Raw genomic sequence first — 6,528 nt, forward strand, 5'->3', positions numbered from 1 at the left:
AGGAAGACAAGGCTATTGTGGAGAAGCTAAATGAATTAAGTCCAAAGCAGACTGTGGAGAGTTATAAAGGGATTTCACAAACCTGGGCAACAGGGCAAAAAGATGGCAGATAAAATTCAAAGTTGATAAGGGCAAAATAATGCCATGGGGAAAACATAATCCCAACTATACATACAATATGAAGGGGAATAAATTAACTGTTACCACTCAAAAAAGATCTTGGAGTCACTGTGGATAATTCTCTGAAAATGTCCGCTCAGTGTGCAGCAGCCATCAAAAAAGCCAACAGAATGTTAGGAACTGCTAGGAAACAGATAGAAAATGAGACAGAAAAGATCACATTGCCTCTATATAAATCCATGGTACGCCCACAGCTTGAATACTGCCATCATTCTGGTTGCCCTATGTCAGAAAAAACACATTAGCGTCACCCTTCGGCCAGTCAGATTTGGCAGCAACCAGGGCCAGGTTCAATTTCTAGGGGTTCCTTTTCAACAATCCAACACAAAACCGGCTCGAGCCCCCACCCAGTGACCTGGGACAATTACACACCACACCCTGGGTGCCTCTGAGAGGCCATACTTCCCCTCTCGCTAGCACAGAGTCTGAGTGTTGCAAAAAAACCCACCTTTAATAAAAGGAGGGAAATAATGTGGCATTAATTTGGGGAAATACTGCAAAGAGGGTTGATAAACATAAACCATTAGCAAAACACCCACCCCCATGTAAGCTGGTCAGTGTCCATTTCCTCCTCAGGTTTTTACGTCCAGCAACCCAAAAGTCCCTTCAACGTGCCTGTCCCTTCTCTGCACCCCACTCACATTTGCTGTCCTTGGACAGTGCAGCCCCAGAGTTCACAGGTGCATCTGCAGAGTTCGCCTCCCACCCTTGGTGGAGGGGGGCACCCTACTTGCTCCAGTGCTCGGGCACTCCCTCGCTGCCCCTCTCTGCAGGGCTCTGCTCTGGCACACTCCACCAACCATCCTGCTGGCTGATCACCATGCCAAGATATCTTAAGGGGCCCCCCCTAACACAGCACTCAGTGATTTTAGCACTCCGTAATTTCAGCTGTTAGTGGGGAAGCCTTGCTGCTGGTTCACACTGGGCAGTCTCTTGCATCAGAGACACTGTCCCAGAGCAAGTCTAATACTTAGACCTAGGTATCAGTGATTCCAGCTCTGCAGCATGTAATAAGACTTTCAGGCAAGTCTAAATTAGCTCTGCTATTACACAATGGAGAAAGGAAGCATCAGATGGTATCTGGTACCCTTAGGCAAGGCCCACACCACCCTCTCTCAACTCACTGGGCTTTGGAACCCATATTCCCCTGCCTAGCGAGTGCCATTTAGTTGAGGGTGAGTCCCTCAATCAGGAAATGCCAAGTACAGTTCTGCTGCCCTCGAGTCACACAACAAGGATAACACCACTCTATTACTCCTGCCCCAATAACCAGGAGACTGGAGCTCCCACACCAGCCAAAAGTGACCATTTGGGCAAGCAATCCCATCATGCTGAGCACCTAGGAAGGGTGGATGTGCCCATGCAAATGAGACCAGCTCCTGAAGTCCCCTTCCACAGCTCATCACTAGATGTCAGGGGAAAGATCATTCAGACTCTGCTTACATTAGAATTGGGAGAAGGGCAATAAAAAAAAAAAAGGGGTATGGAACAGCTTCCGTAAGAGGAGAGATTTAAAATGACAGACTGTTCAGTTTAGAAAAGACAACTAAGGCGGGGTATGACATAGATCTATAAAATCAAGACTGGTGTGGAGAAAGTGAATAAGGAAGTGTTATTTACTCCTTCTCATAACACAAGAACCAGGCAGAAAGTTTAAAACAAACAAAAGGAAGTATTTCTTCACACAATGCACGGTCAACCTGTGGAACTCATTGCCAGCAGATGTTGTGAAGGCCAAATGTATAACTGGGTTCAAAAAAGAAATAGATAAGTTCATGGACGATAGGTCCATCAATGGCTATTAGCTAAGATGACCAGAAATGCAGCCCCATGCTGTGGGTGTCCCTAAGCCTCTGACTGGACGACAGGGGATGGATCACTCAATAATTGCTGTTCTGTTCATTTCCTCTGAAGCATCTGGCACTGGCCACTGTTGGAGACAAGATACTGAGCTTGGTCTGACCCCATGTGGCCATTCTAACGTTTTCAAGAAACCACTATTTTCATCTAGTCTGGCCTCTTGCAAAGCACAGGTACTAGAACCTGATCCAGTGATTCCTTCGCTGATCTCAGAAATTTGTAGTGGAGCAAAAGCATAGGTTTTAGAAATGGTCTTGATTGAAAGACAAAGTGACAGAGAATCCACCCCTTCCATTGGTAAGTCATTCCAGGGATTACTTGTTCTCACTGTTAAACATTTGGGCTTTATTTCCAGTCTGAATCTGGCTATCTTCATTTTCCAGCCATTGGAGCTTGTTTGGTCTTGTCTGCTAGATTAAGGAGCTCTCTCTCCCCATGTCGGTACTTACCGATGTAGTAGAAAGACAGCCTGAGACTTGAGGCCGAGTATAAGGGCCTGGTACAAAGCCTAAGAGCCAAACTAAAGTCAGGTCCTGCCCCGTTACAAAGCAGATGCCTGCTTGCAGGGTCACTGTCCAATACATGAACTTGGCAAGATCAGGGCGGGCATTGCAGACAAGTACTGCTAGGCACGAAGTAGTCACATGAACACATTGCAGAAGGGCGACACCAGAACACCCCAAACCAAGGTTAGGGTGTAAACACACTCCCCAAAGAGGATACAAGGACACGCTGACCCCTCTTAGAGAGAAGGTCAGGCTGACAGCATGCTGGATAGAGATGTTTTGATCGAACCAACATGTAGAAGGGTGGTAACTAAGCATGCCAGCGGGGCAATGTGTAACTTGTTTGTGCTGGGGTATAAAGACGGGTCTCCCAGGGGGTGTCTTTGTCCGGCCAAGGGGGGAATGGAAAGTCCCAGCATTCAGGGAGCAGCGTCCATTGTCACACATACTAGTGTATGTGTAGACATTGATCCGGGGAGCTAGGAGTGTGCTCCATGGGCAACAAACCTGGCCGAGCGCTTGTGGTCTTTGGGGCAGCTGGATCAGAGCCTGCTGTGTGGGGTCTCTGGCCACAGCCAGTGCAGCATGCAGGGAGAACACACACAGCCAGCAACTGACTGCAACAGACTTTGATCAAGCCACCATTGAACCTTTTGAATGTACTAAATAGATTCTGCTCCTTTCGTCTCTTACTGCAATGCAGGTTTTCCAGACCTTAAATCATCCTTGTAGCTCTTCTTTCAATCCCTTCCAATTTTTCGATATTGTCAGGAACAACAGGACTGTCTAACACAAGGGTAAAGCTTGTCTGTGTTGCAGACAGCGTTTCCTTGGGGGCCTGCTCCAGATCATGAAATGAGCTCCCCCAGAACCAAAGAAGCCCCTCAAAACTGCCACCTACTGCTCCCAGTGCCAGGCCCTTCTCCAACCAGCCTTCCCAGATATAAACACAGAGCAGAATGTATGCTGTGACGGGGCAAGGCCAGATGGCTATAGAAAAGTAGTGGGAGATAGATATATTAGCTCCAGGCTAAACAAATCCCTGCTACCAGGATAAGTGAAATGGCAGCTGCTCCAGGTCAATTAAGACACCTGGGGCCAATTAAGAACTTTCCAGAAGGCAGGGAGAAGGCTAGGTTGATTGGGACACCTGAAGCCAATCAGGGGCTGGCTGAAACTAGTTAAAAGCCTCCCAGTCAGTCAGGTGGGGGTGCATGTCAGGAGCTGTGGGAGGAAGTTGTGCTGTTGGAGAGACTGAGCAGTACACACCATATCAGGCATGAGGAAGGAGGCTCTGAGGTAAGGGTGAAGTGGAGCTTGAGGAAGTGAGGGCTGCTGTGGGGTCCCTGGGCTGGAGCCTGGAGTAGAGGGTGGGCCCGGGCTCCCCCCCCTCCACCATTGCCCCCTGATTAATCACTGAGACTGGGAGACAACAGAGACTGTGCAAGGAAGGATAACTTCTCCTCACCTCCCTCGCTGGCTTATGATGAAAATGGCTTAGTAGACTGTGACCCTTGTCTCTAGAGAGAGAAGGGTTACGTGGAGGGTCACAGTGAGCCTCTGAGGCTAGCAAAATCAGCCAGAAAATGTGGGACCCATGGAGGCAAGGACAGAGCTTTGTCACAATGTCTAATTGCTAAAAACCAAAGCAACATCCCACGTTACACATAGAATTCTGCCCATGGGAGAGAAGGGACATGTCACATTTGGCACATGTGAATCATGTCACAAAGCATTTTTGGACAGTGCTCAAATACCCCAGTGAACAGGGCTGGGTAAAATTCTGTAGAATATCCCCTCCCTCTCCCCAGGAATACACCTGATCCCCGAAGGGCAGCAATATAGTCCTTGCTGTGAACAAAAATCCCTCAACTGAGCTCATTTCTGAGCTCCAAGGCACCCTGAGAAAGTTCCCCAAGTCCTACCTCTATTCCCCTGTCCTCAGCACAACACAGGTTCCTCTGTCACCAGGACCATGCATGTGGCAGGAGACAGGATTTGCTCCCTCTCTCTGTCTGGTATTTTTAGTTTCTCTCTCACCTTGATATCTAAGCTCTGTGTCCAGCATTGCATCCTTCCAAATTCTTCCCCACTGCATCCCCAGGTGGACTTCCCCATCCTGGAATAGTACACAGTACCTGGGCAGCGTACTCCATGCCGAGGAAAGAAAATGTACATAGCTGCTTCTACTAATAGCATGGCTCCCTCCGAGCTATCTGTATACCGTCAATGGGCATGCGGCACATTGACCCGTGTTAGGAGATGGAAAGCATAGCCGATGGAGTCATGTATGGACCTTTAATGTCCTTTGAACAGATCCAGTAACCATCTCACCTGGCCTGATTTCTCGTACTGCCTCTGAACCCTCTCTGGTTTGTTACAGAATGACTTGTCATTTGTAAAATGAGGATTGTTCCAAACTGCACACGGGCCCTCCTGAGCAAACTGTTTCCCTGGAGGCCTTTAGTACGAACATCTCCCCATCAGGCTCATGTGCCCTGAGGAGAGGCTTTGGTTATTGTGACCACAATTGAGGAGAGCTGGCAATGACTGCCGACAGATGCCCAGACTATCTTCCCCTCCTGAAATCCATGTTCCTCCAACTTCAGAGGCAGCCAGGAGGGAAGTGCTTGGACTTTACCCAGCACCCAGAGGGGAATTTAATATTTGCATGGGTCTGAGGCCTGGAAGCCTTACCAGGACAAACAGCCCCGTAAGGAATGTCCAAGAACTCTTCACTTCGACTCCCTGCCCTGGGCTATTGGTAGCCTGCGATGTAAGTCACATGGTATTGTTTCTGCTCACTGCATGACTCTTTGAAAAGGAGAATGCCAAACAGTTTCACACAAGCACTTCCGATAAAACAGTCACTGGTGACAGAACCTGTGAAACTGCAGGGATTCACAAACACTCCCTCCAAGCTGCAGCCACCATGAGTAGCAAATCCCACTTCCCCACAACCAGCAGCAGAGAGAACTCGCCACATTTATCCCCAACAATATTTTCAACCCACTTGGTGTGCTATGTGATCAGCTCTAATTAATGCCCAGCCACCATAAGACACATTCAAACCACACACATTACACAGCTGGATTTCCCTCCTCTGACTCATGGGCACCAGAAACCTTCCGTAACGATAGAACAGACACTGCAGGGTTGGGCATTTCTGCCATGCACACACGTACGCAGTAGATCTATGGCAGATAATGTTGCTATTACAGTTTGTTCTTCCTTTCCAGATCAGGAGCGTCCCTTTTCATGCTCCAGCAGTGATCTCATACCCAAGCTGTCGTGTCCCAGCCTCACCTGGACTCCAGCGCTTCCCTCTTGGCAACGGGCAGCCAACCTTCAGTTTGTAATCCTGGTGCACGGGCGGTGAAAGGCAGCTGAGGACTGAGAGAGAGATTGTCATTTCATCTCCTGTTCATCAGCCCAGGCAGACCTAAAAATAGCCCCAGGAGTGGGCTGACTGAAGTCATGCTGCTGTATCTGTTACCCTGGCAGCTGAGAGAGAGAGAGAGAGAGAGAAAAATTGCTAATCCATGGCAGAAAAATGATCCCACTGACCCTCTGGAGCCCAGCAAGAGCGGCAGCTACAGGAACTGCCCAGCTGCAGGTGCAAAAGGGGTCGCTTCAGCCTTTGCACTTTACCAGCCGGGAAACAAGAATCACCCAGGAGAGAAGGGGTGATCGTTCCCGAGACAAACACGGAGCGTGTTAATCCCGGTGCCCTTGTAATAGTGGAGCTGCGCGGGTTTGCAGGCTGTATCTGACCTGCTGGGAGCCAGGTACGTTCATGCCCGCAACACAGTACGTGATGCTCAGTATTGCTATTGTTGCGCAAAGGAGCAGATCTGCCATGCCGACTCTCCAGGAGCATGGGACCTTTGGTTGGTGGGGGCTGGGCGCCTGGAGATGCAACAAGCGAACCAGGCAAGGGGGAGCGGCACGACTCCCACCACGGGCTGGGCAAGACTACAGC

The 6,528-nt window shown here is 49.3% G+C and overlaps 1 protein-coding gene across 2 annotated transcripts in view; it reads right to left on the reverse strand.

Moving 5' to 3' along the window:
- The window catches only part of ST3GAL3 (ST3 beta-galactoside alpha-2,3-sialyltransferase 3), a 388,593-nt gene extending 382,380 nt beyond the window's left edge, over positions 1 to 6,213 (reverse strand). Inside the window, exon 1 of one of the 2 annotated variants that reach the window (XM_043520913.1) lies at positions 5,853 to 6,213. The gene's annotated coding sequence lies outside the window, so the exon portion shown is untranslated. The remainder of the gene's footprint in view (positions 1 to 5,852) is intronic. The other variant, XM_037906926.2, reaches the window with a different exon arrangement.
- Positions 6,214 to 6,528: the final 315 nt, after the last annotated feature.

The sequence above is a fragment of the Chelonia mydas genome, chromosome 8, assembly GCF_015237465.2.
Source record: "Chelonia mydas isolate rCheMyd1 chromosome 8, rCheMyd1.pri.v2, whole genome shotgun sequence".
Lineage (NCBI taxonomy): Eukaryota > Metazoa > Chordata > Testudines > Cheloniidae > Chelonia > Chelonia mydas.